The sequence below is a fragment of the Sphaerodactylus townsendi genome, linkage group LG04 (genome assembly GCF_021028975.2).
Source record: "Sphaerodactylus townsendi isolate TG3544 linkage group LG04, MPM_Stown_v2.3, whole genome shotgun sequence".
Lineage (NCBI taxonomy): Eukaryota > Metazoa > Chordata > Lepidosauria > Squamata > Sphaerodactylidae > Sphaerodactylus > Sphaerodactylus townsendi.
This window is the reverse complement of record NC_059428.1, coordinates 108,728,320-108,745,503: the sequence shown is the minus strand read 5'-3', so window position 1 is coordinate 108,745,503 and position 17,184 is coordinate 108,728,320. Positions and strand designations below refer to the sequence as shown.

General features: G+C 44.5%; 1 protein-coding gene across 5 annotated transcripts in view; it reads left to right on the top strand.

Annotated features, from left to right (window-relative positions):
* Nucleotides 1–17,184, top strand: part of CLYBL (citramalyl-CoA lyase) — a 211,574-nt gene that overhangs the window by 137,476 nt on the left and 56,914 nt on the right. The window lies entirely within an intron of this gene.

The window sequence follows — 17,184 nt, the reverse complement described above, 5'->3', positions numbered from 1 at the left end:
GATACCTAGAAAGCATGTCATTCTCCTCTAATAGAAGGGAAGAGAGAATAAAGTGCAAATGTGCTCCAGCTAAGAGAAGGCATTCCATAGGGGTGTTGGCCTTCAGAATTATGACTCCCCTCAGACTACTGAGATTAGTTCTCCTTGAAAAAATGGCTGCTTTGGAGGGTGGGCTCTGGATGGCATTTTAACCCCACTGAGGTCGCTCCTCCACAAACCCCATGCTCCCTGGGCTGCATCCCCAAATATCCAGGAATTTCCCAACCCTAGTTCTTCAGAATGCCAGTTCTGCCACCACCTCCACAGGATAATAAAACAAAGCAAATATAAAGTTATTCTGGGGCAAGTAGACAGACGTATGCAGAAGCACTATATGTACACTCTTGTTCTTTCAGCAGTAACTGGATGGTTGTGTTCTAAAGGCAGAGTTATAGCTTATTATCAACAGAAACTTTCAACCCAATAGTGATGAGTGCAGCCAGATAATTCATTAGCAGGTGGATTTTCCAGGGGGAATCAATAGGCAGCCAAGAGATGATTAAAAGTTCCGCATCTATTCATCATTTGCCCCACAAAAATGGCTCCCTGGCCCCACATTGGCTTTTTGCTGGGGGGCAGGCATGAGGTTTAAATTTTGCGTTTGCTGAAGAAACAAGTTGAGACATTCAGGGTATGTATTGACTCCATATTCCAGGCACAAATGAAGGGCAGGCTTTTAGCGTGTAAATGGTGCTAGCCCTAAATACCTCAAAGATTTTCTTTGAGAGCCGGCGTGGTGTAGTGGTTAAGAGTAAGTGCACTCTAATCTGGGGAACCAGGTTGGATTCCCCACTCTGCCACTTGAGCTGTGGAGGCCTATCTGGTGAACTAGATTAGCTAGTGCACTTCTACACACACTAGCTGGATGACCTTGGGCTAGTCACAGCTCTCTCAGCCCCACCTACCTCACAGGGTGTTTGTTGTTATGGGGGGAAAGGAACGGAGATTGTAAGACACTTTGAGTCTCCTTACAGGAAAGAAAAGGGGGATATGAATCCAAACTATTACTCCTCTTCCTCCTCCTCTTCCTCTTCCTCTTCCTCTTCCTCTTCTTCTTCTTCTTCTTCTTGACATGTCCAAAATAGCTGCTAGATCAAAGTCTGGCCCTCTGTTCTTTCCAGAAGAGTAATAATAGCCAAGATTAAGCAGATGCGAAATCCAATTGTGTTCTTTGTTTTATGTTTATTATGTTTTTAATGTAGATTGAGGTCTTGAAAAGGTATGAATTAGATCAGTGGTAGTGAACCTATGGCATGGGTGCCAGAGGTGGCACTCAGAGCCCTCTCTGTGGGCACACGCAAACAGAGTCATCCCCAACCCCCCTCCCCCCACACACATCTAGGCTGGCCTGGAATGCTGGGCTCGATTATTAACATTAAACCTAAGACCTAGTTTGGGGGAAGCAGTGTAGGTAACCCTGTTAAGTGCTGTTAAACCCCACTGATTAGCTCCCACTAAACTACCTCACAAGGTGTCTGTAGCGAGGAGAGGAAGGGAAGGAGCTTGTAAGCTGCTTGGAGACTCCTTATGGTTGAGAAAAACGGGGTATAAATCCAGACTTTTCTTCTTCCTGGGATTATGTGAGTGGATAAATCTGTAAATACTGGGAGACAAGGTTTGCTGCCTTCAGAGAGGCTGAGAAGTCCTTGGAAAGATCCCAGTCCTTCATTGAACCGCCCCCCCCCCCGCCTTCCTCCAGGGAATGGTGTGAGTTAACTGTACTGTTTTCTTTAAGATCTTAATTTTTGTCTTTTAAATCAGTATCCCTTTTTAGTCCCCACATTCAAAACTATACATTTCCTTAGTAAAAGGTATATTGTGGCACATTGTTAAATTTTTGTGGCATTTTAATTCACCTTTCTATAGCAAAAAAGGTGGGATCTAGCAGTTATATACTTGAACTGTATCATATATAACAGAGTTGATTGGTTAGCGGAAGGGAGCACAGATCTGCAAAGAATGAGATAGCGAGTGATAAGAGGCAATGTCCTGGCAAGATATATACAATCAGACTTCAATTATATTCTGTTGTTCTCTCTTGTGAGGATTAAACAGAGGAGAGGAGAAAAATGTAAGATGCTGCCTTCTGAGCTATCCTAATGTTACACGGAACGAGGTGATAGAATTTTGAACTGCACCGTTCTGGATGTATTTTTGAATGTTTCCCCCATGTAATAATTCCCCTTCATACAGTAAGCTAGAGTGTCTAGAAAAAAAAAACGTTTAGTGTAGCCTTCTGTTTGTTTTTTACCGGTAGCTTTTTACTTGGGAGCACTCAAAATGAGTTTCCACTTGAAGTATTACATTCCAGAATTCTTCTACCTCATTTAATAGTCTGTGCTCATTAATGTCCAGCCTTATGTACACCCTTGTAAGAAATTCTGGAGCAAACTAGGAAGATGGAAAATTAAGAATATGCAACTGGAAGCTCTCTAAACGTTTCTAGGAAAGGAACAGGCATGGAGGTCAAGCCACAGAGCCAGACAACATCTCCAAACAGGTTTCCTGCCGGACCACTGCCTGATTTTCAGGTGTTCACGCTTAAAGAAGGTTCTGATCAAAAGATCCTGTTTTGTAGGTGAAAATACATTCTCCTTTCATTCTCTTTAACCTATTCATAAATGACCTGGAAGTAGGGGTGGGTAGCGTGGTGGCCAAGTTTGCAGATGATACCAAATTATGTAGGGTGGTGAGAACCACAAAGGATTGCGAAGAGCTCCAAGCGGACCTTGATAAATTAGGTGAGTGGGCTCAGAAATGGCAAATGCAGTTCAATGTAGCAAAATGTAAAGTGATGCACACAGGGGCAAAAAATCCAAACTTCACATACACGCTACAGGGGTCAGTGCTATCAGTCACAGACCAGGAAAGGGATTTAGGCGTCTTAGTTGATAGTTCCATGGGAATGTCAACTCAATGCATGGCAGCTGTGAAAAAGGCAAACTCTATGCTGGGGATAATTAGGAAAGGAATTGAGAATAAAACTGCAAAGATTGTCATGCCCTTATATAAAGCAGTGGTGCAACCGCACTTGGAGTACTGTGTCCAGTTCTGGTCGCCGCATCTCAAAAAGGATATTGAGGAGATGGAAAAGAGTGCAGAGAAAGGCAACAAGGATGATTGAGGGACTGGAGCACCTTCCCTATGAGGAGAGGCTGCAGCTGCTTTGGGACTCCTTTAGTTTGGAGAGGAGGCGGCTGAGGGGGGATATGATTGAAGTCTATAAAATTATGCATGGGGTAGAAAATGTTGACAGAGAGAAATTTTTCTCTCTTTCTCACAATACTAGAACCAGGGGGCATTCATTGAAAATGCTGGGGGGAAGAATTAGGACTAATAAAAGGAAACACCTCTTCACGCAACGTGTGATTGGTGTTTGGAATATGCTGCCACAGGAGGTGGTGATGGCCACTAACCTGGATAGCTTTAAAAGGGGCTTGGACAGATTTATGGAGGAGAAGTCGATTTATGGCTACCAATCTTGATCCTCTTTGATCTGAGATTGCAAATGCCTTAACAGACCAGGTGATCGGGAGCAACAGCCGCAGAAGGCCATTGCGTTCACATCCTACATGTGAGCTCCCAAGGGCACCTGGTGGGCCACTGCGAGTAGCAGAGAGCTGGACTAGATGGGCTTTGGTCTGATCCAGCTGGCTTGTTCTTATGTTCTTATGTTCTTATGTTCTCTTTTGGACATTGTGTTTTAAAAAATGCAACACTACCTGAGACTAAGGTCTGAATAATCTTAACAGGAAATCAGTTATTTTCAAAAGAGTAACATTTATACATTTTGGTTCCAAGATGTTGTCAGTAGGGACCTGGGAATATTTAATTGTGTTGGCTCTTACAACAGGCATCAGAGAATCTGGTGGGATAGACTGCAGCATAGAGAGAAGAAAGGAAATTTCAGACGTGAAAAGAAAGACCAAGTTTTTAGACCCACATCTGAATAGAGAGATGAAATCTTTCCCCTATATTTGTCTCTTGCCCATCTCCATCCAATTACAATGCAAACACAATAACCTGATTGACGCCTGCAGAGATGCCAGGCTTTGGTATCTGGTCCAAAAATTAGCTTTGTACATATGCTAAATTAAAGATTGGCAGTAGCAACAGCACAAATCCCATATTGGTAGCAGTTTGCAAATCCCATATTGGCAGACTTCTCAACATAAAAGAAATAAGGAAAGCAGCAATACAAAGGGCAGAAAGCCCAAGAGATTCATTCTCAAACGCCAGCGACTGCAGCATTAGAAGCGAGATGTAAGAAAAAAATCCAAACTTTGCTTAAACCGGGAAGTCTGTATCTGCCACCGGCACAAGACACAGAGCTGAACTGTCTCATTCTTTTTTTGAGCCGGTGGGGGTAGGGGGGAGCTTTTCCATTTGTTCTTAGTAACCTACATTTAACTCTGGCATAGGCACAGGAGCTTTAAGTTTGAGTTTTATTCCCATAACTAGTGTTCTACTTAGCCAGGGAAACCAGATTCTTCTTTTCTTTGGTCTCATGTGAACCAAGATTCATAGCATAGAAATCACTGGAAAGTCTGCTTTGTAGCTAATGTATACTATGAAAAATTACATTGAAAATTTCTGGGATAGTGTACTTTATTCATTTGTTTCATATAAATGTGATTGTCTTGGCCATCTATTGCCCCACTCAAATATCTACCTTGGTATGCTATCTATTCCACGGCAGACCTCCAGTTCTCCTGCTCAGTCTGTTCCGGGCAGCCCCTGGTCCTCAGGAGCAGCTTTTTGTGGTATGCTTGGGCTTGAAGGAGAAGGTGGGGACGACCTGCCATGCTAATAGAAGTCTCTTCTGTCAGTGGAAATCCTTTTACCGAATGCAAGCTTAGGTGTGAATGACAGAAATCTGAAACCTACAATATGTCAACTCTTATTAAGAGCACTTTCACACATACAGAATAATGCACTTTCAATCCAATAATGCATTTTCATTCACCCACTCATCTTTTCCTTCTTTTTCTTTCCCCGCAGTCTCTGAGGCTTGGTTTCAGGGAGGCTGCCGCTCAGGCAGGGTGTCTCTATGATTTTCTTAAAGGCAATGCTCCAAAGATTGTTTAAGCAGCTTCCCTGAAGCCAAGTGGCAGCTTCCCTAAAGCCAAGCCTCAGAGCCTGCAGGAAAAGGAAAAGATGAGTGAGTGAGTGAGTGAGTGAGTGAGTGAGTGAGTGAGTGAGTGAGTGAGTGAGTGAGTGAGTGAGTGAGTGAGTGAGTGAGTGAGTGAGTGAGTGAGTGAGTGAGTGAGTGAGTGAGAGGGACAATGTGCAGCAGGCGGTGGTGGGTGGTGGGCAGGAGCCTGCTGGGTGCCCCACAGGCGTGCGCCCAGTGTCATGGGTGACCCCGGCTCTTCTTTGCCCCCGCCTGCTCTGGTGTTTCCTTGCTTGCAAGCAAGGAAACCCCAGAGCAGCCAAGGGCTGGGGCTGCTGTGGGGATCTGGGAGGCGGTGGGGGAGGGAGTGGTCCAGTGGGGAGTGGGCTCTTCCCTGCCCCTGCTTGCTCTGGTGTTTCCTTGCTTGTAAGCAAGGAAACACCAGAGCAGTCAAGGGCTGGGGCTGCTGTGGGGATCCAGGAGGTGGGGGGAGGAGCAATCTGGTGGGGAGCGGGCACCCTGGTTCTTCCCTGTCCCTGCCTGTGTTACCGCCAGGAAAATATAAAAAAATATTTTCCTAAGCCTATCGCCAGACTGCACTGGCTAAGGACCAGAGCAAAGAGACCAGTGTTACCCAGAAGTCTACATAGGGTCTGGAAAGGACATGTATATGTGTTTGTTCCAATGTTTCACATGGTTTTCTTCCGGCTTTTATTTCTTTTAAGACTTAACATAAGCCCCTCAGTGTTGGATTTATTGTTTGCCTAATGTTTATGCTTATGTCAATCATACATCTTAACTAGGTTTTCCAGTTGATTCAAGGTTTATTAATGTTAGTTTGGGATATTCTTATATATATAAGTTCTTTAGGATTGTAAGTTCTTTAGGATTGCATCTAATGTTTAAATTAGAAATGTTACTTTAGATATTTGTATCTGTTAGTAAAAGCAATAGCTTGTAGCAGCTGATATTAAGACCCAAGGAAGTTAGTCCTGGAATTCAGTTTGCACCAACCGGATGTAAATCTCTTTAGCAAATACAAAGACCCTTTTGGAATTACAAATTGAATCTGATGACGGCACCCCAGATGTCCCAGCCGTTGAAGAACGTGCCAAGACCACCACTGGACCATTTGAAATTTCTTTTGTTGTGGGACTAAAGCATGGGAGCCTCAAGGCATAACCCAAGGAAGCCACCCATCTGATAACCTGGGTGCATTAACAGCCTCACCCAGTTTTGTGAATGGACATTCTTCACTCCCTGTTTCTTCACTATCGTAAAGTCTCTCGGGAAGATAGCGAGATCCCGGAGTTCCATTCACAAAGTTGTAACTGTACCTTTCTTTTATGTGTTGATGTTTCTTTATTGTTGCGAGGTAAGAGGCCTGCCCTCTTACTTGCCCCCTTGCCCTCTTTTGATCATGTATAAAAGGTCCTGTGCTTGGCTACGGCCGCGCAGTCCCCTGCCTGAGATGTATCAATCACTTTCGAATAAAGATATTCTGTTTTCGAAGAACACCGGCTTCCTGCGCCTCACTACGTTGCCTGAACTAAGATCGCTTAATGTTACCTGAGCAGCAGCGGTAACACTTGCTCTGGTGTTTCCTTGCTTGCAAGCAAGGAAACGCCAGACGGACCAGTCGTTGCAAGCAAGGAAACCCCCAAAGCAGGTGAATGCTCTGTCAGAGCAGCCAAGGGCTGGGGCTGCTATGGGGATACGGGAGGCGACAGGAGGGGGGGAGTGATCGGGTGGGGAGCGGGCACCCTGGCTCTTCCCTACCCCCGCCTGCTTTGGAGTTACCACCCTAGACTTATACACGAGTCAATAAGTTTCCCCAGTTTTGGTGGTAAAATTAGGTGCCTCAACTTATACACAGGTTGACTTATACACGAGTATATATGGTAATAAGATCTTCCATTCGTAGACCTTCCACCATACGAAGAGATTATTGTTATATGGTATTTGAGAAGGCTGTGCTTTGCAGCAAAGTAGTTTGTTGTGTCTTTTGCCGCTTGCACATGTTACAACCACACATACTGGGACTGAGAGTGCATACTACTCAAAATGGTCTCAGTACATATAGTTGCCGTTTTGTGTCAGCGGAGCAACACATGGTCTTAATTGCACACTGCAATTCTGGTGCGCACTACAAAAATTCATTATTAATATATATTTAGAATATAATTCCTAGTTTTGCTCTAATTAGAACATGTCATGTTTATTCCCTTGTAAAGATAAGAACTCTGCCTTTTATTCCTACATCTGTAGACACTTTAGCCACTGAAGAGTCATCCCACTCCCAATTACAGCCTTTAAGAAAATATGTGATAGTCCCATACAATGGTTTCATTGTCTAAATCATGCAGCAGCGAGACAGTAGTAGTTTCTACTCTGTTCCCTAAAAATATTTCTAGTCTTCTGTGGCAAAATGCAAGTGTGCAGAGCTGAGAGAAATCTGCCTGCAAACAGTCCAAATTGGAACAGTATCACCCCCGCACAAGACCGTAACAGTGGCAGATGGACAGAGAAGAAAGTGTATATAGTCATATTTCCTGCCATTATAGCATAGACCCTTTCAGCTGCAGCAAGCAACTCACCATCTGCAAATTTTAGTTTCTCCATTTCTGTTGAGGCACTGGTTCAAGATTAATGATTTATTCCATTTTTCCCAAAATCCTAAATGCTATATTTTTACTTTTGAGAAAAGTTCATCAAAATTTGCCAAGCGAATCTTTCTTCCAGTCCCATTTCCAGCTCCCCTTCTGCAGGTTTCTAGAAATCTAACCAACTGGCAACAGCAAGCCAGTAAAATCACTGCCACTCGTTAGCTTGGATAGCTGCGTGATTACATCTGCCCATGTACTTTCCCCACACCTTTCATTATTTCCCTTGTCTGGAAGCCTGGAGAGAGGGCAGGAGCGGGTGCTGAGAACTGTTTTCATAGCACAGTTTAGAACAGGGGTAGGGAACCTGCGGCTCTCCAGATGTTCAGGAACTACAATTCCCATCAGCCTCTGTCAGCATGGCCAATTGGCCATGCTGGTAGGGGCTGATGGGAATTGTAGTTCCTGAACATCTGGAGAGCCGCAGGTTCCCTACCCCTGGTTTAGAACAAAGATGCAAAGAGCCTTTCCTGGTTTCAACCCTGTATCTTTAAAAAGCACCACACTTGCTTTGGTTGAATTTTGGAATTCAAACAAACATGGCCATATAGGCAAATCAGATGATTATCTAGGATTCCAGGATTTACACAATGCCAGATTACTCTAGGTTGCAGGCGAACCTATGGCACCTTAGATGTTATGGATTGCAATACTCTTTACTGCCTTCCAGCATGGCCAATTGGCCATGCTGACAGGGGCTGATGGGAATTGTAGTCCATAACATCTGGAGTGCCAAAGGTTCGCCACCACTGCTCTAGGTTGAAGTGAATTCTTTTCTCTGTGTGGTTTTTTTAATGTAGTATATTATCTCTTAGAGAGTGGGGGGTGGGTGAGGAACCAAACTCATAGGTTGCCTAGGATGCCAGAACTGGTCTCTGTGGGTCCCACAATCTTTGGCATAGTCTTTTTGATGGTGAAATTGGGGCAGGGGAAGCTCCCTTCTCCACAAAAGAGAGCTGGTAGATCTCAACTTGAATGAGGTAGAATGAAATAATTTTTAGTTCATTACTGACTTTGATTTATTTTCTACCCTGCTTCATCCCACAGAGACTTCTGAAACTATTTAGTATTTATATTCAAGGTATCTTTTTGCCTCCTAGCTGGGCCATACTGTGCCCAGTGCGCACTCTGTGTTTTCTGCTCCCCGTGGCGCTCTGACCCCCCCCCCCCACACTTACCTTAGTTCAGCCTGGAAAAGTGGCCTGTTCCCTTCAGGCTGAAAATGGCCTGGTGGGAACTACACTTTCCATGAGACCTTGGGGCTTGTAAGGTCTCCTCGGAAGTGTAGTTCCCACCAGACCATTTTCAACTTGAAGGGAACAGGCTGCTTCTCCAGCCTGCAGTGTTTCAATAAGGTGTGGGGACATGGGGGGCGCCACGAGGGGGTGGGGGAGTGGGGTGACGCAGGGGAGGTGGGGCAATTTTCGGGGGGGGGAAGGCATGCGCCTGGTGCAACGTGCACCCCCAACTCCCTAGTAGCTCCCCCTCTGCTCTTAGGTATCTTCAGTGACTTTTCTTTCAGCCCTGAGTCTGACAGTGTATCCACTGGTGCTCATTCATAGCCGAGCAGTGGTCTGAATCCAGATCTGTTCAGCATGAATCTGATACCAGTGGGCTGTTCAAATAAGACAGGAACTGTAGCTCAGTGATAGTGTCTCCGCTTGGCATGCAGAAGTTCCCAGGTTCAATCCCCAGCATCTCCAGTTAGAAGAACTAGGTAGTAAGTGATGTGAAAAACCTCTGCCTGAGATCTCGGAGAGCTGCGCCTGTTTGAGTAGACAACACTGCCTTGGATGAACCAATGGTCTGATTTAAAAATGGCAGCTTTATATGTGTTCAATACTGCCATTGGGTCTCCATGTAACATTATCTACAGGTGCTCAAGGGTCAAAGATACCGTGTTCCTCCCACATTAGGTTTTTTAAAAACTGAACTGCAATGGGTGGTTCATTCTCCTTTATCCATAAGCAGTTTTCAGTGTTGGTTCTTGTTCATGTTGTTAGTGTATGTATGTGACTGGCAGGCATTTGCAGTTGTAGCTCCACAGTTGTGGAGTGGAATACCAGCAGAAATCCAAAGGCTGGCAAACCATCTGGCTTTTTAGGAAAGCACCAAGATTTGGCTGTTTGGTGATTTCAAGAGACTAGGATATGTTTGATGGTTTACATCTGAAGCAAGAAGTCTGTTGGAGGAGATGTTTTTAATTTGTCAAAATGCAATTGAATTGAATTTGTAGGAAATTGTGAGTGGCTGCGAGCCTTGGAAGAGTTTAAATAAAAACATAATGGTGGTAGAAAGCACTTTCCATCACCAATAAAATACCCAGTTAATATCAAATGTAACTAACCAGTACATCCATACTGTTTTACAGATCATTGTAAATGAAATTGCTTCAACATGGGCTATCCCAGAGTCCTTTGATACCATTTTAGTTGCCATCTTATGAGTGTTTTATTTAAGCTTCTAACTATTTACATATTATTTTTTTGAAATCTGTTTTTATGATTGATGTTTAATGATGTGTGTAAGCCTCCCTGAGTCCTGCCTTGGCTGGGGAGGGGAGGGGAATTAAATCTAAATAAATAAATAAATAAACTTGATGGCAAAGAGCAAACAAGGCTAAAGCCTGATGAGTAGATTATTAGTAATAGTAGTAGTGTTGATTAGTTGCAGTGGTGGCAGATTAATAGTAGATTATAGAAGGGGTCCCCATCAGAGAAAGCCTACTGCTATTTCTAACTTCAGTGGAGAAGGATGTACAGAGCAAAATCACATATAACACATGGATGCCAATATATATTAGGGATGGATTTTACTTTTTCACATTGAAAATAAACTGACACTGTTGTGTGAGTTGTTCCCAGGTCTTCCAAGTTAAAACTAAGTGCAATTAAGGCACTTAGATAAGTCTCACTGGGACCATTGTGTCCTGAGATCTGACTTTGAAGATACCAAAACTGAAAAATGTGTCCACTATTACATGCATATTTTGAGGGTCTGTTCCACTTTGTTCCGTAACCATGTCTTGAAAGCATGAGTGGGGGTGCATATAGCATTGGTGAAATGGTATGTTAATGTTACGGACAAAATGTGTTTGATAAATTTATTAAAATGTTAACAAGTTGTACTGTCCCCATCTTTTCTTCCAAAAGTGTATGCATAAACTTGGGCTATGTGAAATGACATTGTTGTTGTGTAGTGGTTAGTGTTGAAGTGATGTCACATCACAATGTTTCATAGGCAGACTGTTTGTGGAGTGATATGTCATTGCTTCCCTCAGTCATCTACGCTTTACCTCCCGCAAGCTGGATACTCATTTTACCAACCTCGGGAGGACGGAAAGCTGAGTCGACCTTGGGCTACCTAAAACCAACTTCCGTTGCGTTTGAACTCAGGTAGTTAGCAGAGCTTTGACTGCAGTACTGCAGCTTACCACTCTGTGTCATGGCACTCCTAAGTCTCTGGAAGATCTAGGTTCATCTTTGTAGTGTTATGTCCTCATAGGGGGACTGTGCATGCGCAGATCTGCCATGGAGAAAGATTTATAAGCTTTTCTTCCCTAGAAACAGAATGCTCCCTCCCCCTCCCCAGGGACTACAGGTGGCAAGAGTGATAAGAAGTTGGAGGAGGAGGAGGAGAGAGGGAGCAGTCTCCGCAATTCTCTTCTTGCTGCTGCTTGGGGTGGACATACTACTTCCTTCCTTGGATTGTGTGGCCTAGCCTTCAGTAAGATGTCTGCAAAAGGCTTGGCTTTGTTTAAAGAGTACTGTCACCATGGGGAACCTCCTCCATTAGAACATGCATCTCCTGCACCTGACGGCCTGGTTGATCCAACCTTAACAGACTAGTCAGAGTGCCAGAGGTTATTCTGAACTCCCATAAAGCATCAACCAGGAGGTCTTACAGTAGGAAATGGAGACGGTTTTCTGTGTGGGCCGAGGAGTGGGGGATTGAGCCCATCTCCTGCATCCTCATGTTAATGTTAGAATATTTGCTGTCCCTGAGGGATGGCCAACACATCCAACATCTATCGGCAATATCCACTTTTCACCTGGGTTTCAATTCTGCATCATTGTTTTCATACCCTTACTGCACGAGATTCCTAAAAGGACTGTCCAACCTCTTCCCAGTTGCTTCTGCACCACTTTCTCAGTGGAGCCTCTCCCGAGTTCTCTCATGCTTAACTTGCAAACCTTTTAAGCCTCTGTTATCTTGCACCCTGGCCATCACATCAGCCAGAAGGGTGGGGGTCCTCAGGACACTCCTCTGCTACCCCCCTTTCGCCAAGCTCCATTCAGACAAGGGGGTGTGGTGCCCCGGTTTAGAGCACCTCCCAAAGGTGATGCCACCTTTTCACTTACTCCAGGACATAGCGCTGCCCGTGTTCTTTCCAAAGCTGGCCTCTGAGGCAGAACAAGCACTGCATTGCTTGGATGTTTGTAGGGCACTATTTTACTATCTAGACAGGACACAAGACTTCCATATTGATCAGTCTTTATTTGTCTGTTTCTCCAGGCCCCACAAGGGAAAAGTGATCTCCACCCAACCCTTGTCAGTGGATCACGAAGGCAATTAGTTTGGCTTATCAGGTGGCTAGGGTGGATTGTCCACTTATCATACATGCTCACTCCACTAGGGCTCAGGCTTCTTCTGCTGCATTCTCAGGCCAGGTTGACATCAGTGCAGTTTGTCATGGGGCAACATGGTCTAGTCCATCGACATTCATAAAGCATTATGCAGTAGACATTGATTCCAGGAAGGATGCAACTGTGGGGAAAGCAATGTTGCAGGGTCTGTTTAATTAATTGGTTATGGCATGTCTTAAGTTTACCACTTACTGTTAAAATAAAACAACGTTACACTTTAAAGCTGAAGTGTTCTGCCTAGTTATGATTCTGGGTTATTGGGAGAGTGGCTGCAGTCTCACCTCATCCCATCTCCTGGTGATTAAGTTTTCTGTTCTCCCATATGGGACTGCTCATAAGACCCCAAACATAAGAACGTAAGAACCAGAGTCCATCTAGTCCAGCACTCTGCTACTCGCATGAAGGATGTGAAAGCAATGGCCTTCTGCTGCTGCTGCTCCCGAACACCTGGTCTGCTAAGGCATTGGCAATCTCAGATCAAGGAGGATCAAGATTGGTAGCCATAGATTGACTTCTCCTCCATAAATCTGTTCAAGCCCCTTTTAAAAACTATCCAGGTTAGTGGCCATCACCACCTCCTGTGGCAGCATATTCCAAACACCAATCATGCGTTGCCTGAAGAAATATTTCCTTTTATTAATCCGAATTCTTCCCCCCAGCATTTTCAATGTATGCCCCCTGGTTTTAGTATTGTGAGAAAGAGAGAAAAAATGATGAAAAACAATGTTGCACTTAGCTGTAACTATTGTTCATCGAGTGGTCTCCTGCGCAGGCACACATTCCTCCTGCCTTCCCTGCTGTGCTCACCTATCCGGGAATGGTTCGCAGTGGCATGAGAGAACGGAGGGGACTACTTTCTCCTCCTCCAACCTCATGACTGTTTAGGTGGGAATCTTCCCTCCTGGAGGGAGGGGGGAGGGAGCACTCTGTTTTTAGGGAAGGAAAGTTTGCAGACCTGCATATCCATAGTCCCCTTGTGTGCCTGCACAGGTGACCACTCAATGAGCAACGGTAACAGGTAAGTGCAACGCTGTTTTTCAAATAATCTCTCTTCAATGGAAGCTTGCTGGATGAAGTAGGACTACTCATTATCTCTCTGAGCCTAATTTCTCTTCCCCCCCCCTCCCTACCCAGGGTTTCTGTGAGGATAAAATGGAAAAGAAGAGGATGAACTATGCCACACTGAACTCTACAAAGGAGGAGTAGGATAAATATGATTTTTTTTAATTTTGTTTTTTGCTGTTGTTATTTTGGCGATCCAAATGAAGAATGGGGAGAAGCTGTGACAGCAAATGGTGTAGAGTGGAGGAGAGGGTCTGGATGAGATAGTTGGGATCTTGCCAGGAATCAAGGTCCAGTAAGGTGAGCTAGAAAACGTGGAGGGGTTCATGTGTGAGTCTTCTTCATATAACGAAGGTATAGGCTTGGATCCCATGGAGCATAAGCAATGGAGACCTTGAAGCTTAATAATAAATGAAGAGACCAGTGAACCTTTCTACCAGTGTGGCTGGATCTACAGATTTCATTTCAGAGTGTTGATTTTGCAAACTGTTTTAGTGTTCATGTGTCACTACCACAATTGTGCCAGCTTGCACCTGGCATCAATATAAACAAAGCTTTGGCAAGGACTCTTTCCTTTGGGATGGAGACATCTGATTTTCATGCTGAAAACATGTCAGTGTTGTGAGACACTCCAAATAGCCTGGTTTTTCTTTTTTTTTTCTTTTTTTTTTACCAGTACAGTAAATTAACCCGCCTAGAGTTAGTGTTAAATGCTTTGCAAACACCGACTGGAGGCAAGGGGGGAAATGGCAAAAACAAACAAAAACACTTCAGTAAATGGTTTGCCCAGCCCTTGCTGAAAGCAAAATAGCAGAAGCTAAATAATGGTGGGGAGCTTGCTGGAAATACAAAAGACAGAAGGACAGGAGAGAAACAAGGCATGTGTTGGGCCTCTGCCTGCTTTCAGGGAATGCCGTGTGCAAAAAAGGATCCACAGATTGAAACGGGCTAATACTGAACGAAGTAAAACTCGATAGAAGATGGAACTGAACTCTTCCAACAGAAGCAGGCAGCTGAATATGTAAAAGGAGCGAAGAAGCAGACACAGCGACTGCTGTATACGACATAATTAAAAGTCTGAATCCTCGAAACCATTGGACCAGCAACCATGTCAGATTGTTAGATCAGCAGCACAGAAAACATCAAATAAATGGAGCTGAACTGAGCTCTTAGTTCACACGGCCGGCAACTGGGGAGGGATGCAGTTGGAATAGATTGCAACTCTGCTGGATAGAAGATGTTTTCCTCTCTTGCAGCAATGTGCTGTTCCACAGCAATCTAAAAATGCTGTAAGGGATGCAGATGGAAATTATACACAAAAACCCAGGCTAGGTGTCCTTTGCGGTGCCACAATCACAGTCTGGAAACATATTGGCATTACGGACAGAACGTAAGGTCTTGAAACCTCAGTTTTCCATTTTTAAAAAATCTGGTTTCTGCCTCTGAAGAGTTGTTTTCAGGGTGTGTTGGAGTTCGTGGTAAAATCTCAGGGGGAAAGCAGACATCCCATAGTACTTAAGGAGATATCACAGTCGAATCTTCAGCTGCAGTAGGAGCCCAACCGCACAACACACAACATTACACAATATGCAGGTTGAGCAATGCCACTTCCCCCTTCCATAAGATGGGCAGCTGATCATCTTATTTACCTTTACTTTTTAAGCAGTGTATCTGTGTCTTCTGTCACCATACCTTTGCTTATTTGGTTGGAAGTAAATGGCTTTATAAAATCATAGGCATTATCCAGATGGCATTAGTGATAGATGAGCTCCCCAATTCCTGTTAATATAGGATTGATACAGGATTTGGCTTTCCACATTTTGTCGGTAAACATTTGCAAAAAGCTCATGATTTTTCTAGAAGTTTTCTCCCCAAGTGCACTGATATTATTTTGTGCTGAACATTGTGGCGATGGGCAGGTGATGTGCAGGTGAAACCATAGGACCAGCCATGGTGGAAAGCTGCTTGGAAATTCAGCTTCCATTCACTTGCATGCAAAAACCACAAGAGACAAGCTGGGGGAGACAGCAACCACATAAATTATCAGGGATGGAGAGACCAAGACCCAAACAGAGATGGTACTTGCTCAAAAAGACTGCTTAGTGAGGTGACTCGGACTGGTCATGTAGTTCACAGCAATCAATGAGAGTTTCATGGAGGATAAGGGATCAATTAAAGGACTGCTGGGCATCCACCTATAAAACAGCCAGTTCAGGTTGCCTGGTATGCCTATTGCTGATCACGCATGTGCACAATCTCATTCCAAGCTAGAAAAGAACTGTGGAGAGGGGAGGATGGTGCTGTTACTAATACAGCTGAATGATTGACAGAAATGATAATTACAGTAATGATTGACAGAAAACGGTAATGATTGACAGAAACAGTGAACTCTGAGGGAGAAATTACATTTCAGTTATTTCTGGGTTTTATTCCTGCATGATGCCCAGGGTATTATAGGCAATTTTATAAATAATAATTTTGGATGATAGCACCTGCAGCAGAGTGGCTTAAAATGCAAAAAAGCCTCCCCATTGCCAGGAAACCTGCATTGAGCTCACAAGTTTAAATTCCCAGCTGCTGGGCAACGGGAGCAATGACTCCTAACTTTGGCTCCCCCCCCCCCCTGACTGCCCCTTCTACACTGGTGGCAAGAGTGCAGGAACCTTGGGGAGTGCTGTTAGGTGTAAGTGCCCCAAGGAGGACAAATCTACCAGTGCGGCCCTGCGCCGTTCCCATTGGCAGATTCGCCCACCCCCCTTTGGATGGGGCTGTAAATCACCTAAAATAGTTATGAAACTGGTGAAATAAATGATGATGATTGCAAGGAAGTTGGTCACATCCAGTGTGTTGTAGTAGTTAGAGGTTCAGCTCCCCAGTCTGTATAGAATCTTGCTGGGTGACTTTGGGCAAGTCACCAAGTCTCAGCCTAATGCTCTTTTCAGTGTCATAGTGAGGATAAAATGGAGGAGAGGAGAAAGGTCTGAATGTTTTTAAGTCACCACTGTGGGTATAAATGAATTAAAATTAATAAATAATGCCATAATATGTGGCCATCAGCACCTGCTAATGCAGGAGTGGGGAACGTCCAGCCCGTGGGCCATATAAGGCCTGCAAAATCATTAGGTCTGACCTACCGCCACCCATCCCTCCTGCGCCCAGAAATCGGGTATGTCAAGAAGACGATGAGGAGGAAGAGGAAGAGGGCTGAGGCTGCCAAAGCGCATCTGGAGCCACGGACGCTAATTCCATCTGATAAAGTTGTGAAAGCGAGGGGAGGGGGTCACAAGAAGGAGTAGCGGTTGGGCTCTTCCATTCCCCCCCCCCTTCTATTGCTGCGATTCACTCTCTCCGGCTCGCTGTTGGTTGAAATTAGGCCTCGCCAAGTGTTTTAATTAGCAGGTGGTGGGGAAGGCAGGCCGGCGATGCTTTCGCCCGATGATTAGGTGAATGTCAGCAGCGGACCACAGAGAAGATAGAATAGAGCTGAAATAAATCACTGAGGGGAGGAAAGAGCATATGGTCTTTGGATAATTTGCATGGCCTGCGAATGATGTCATAAATATCCAAATGGTCCTTAGCAGAAAAAAGGGGCCCCCCCCCCCCCCGCTAATGGATCACAAGATCCAAGCCAACATTTTGCAACTGGAAGATTTTATTGATA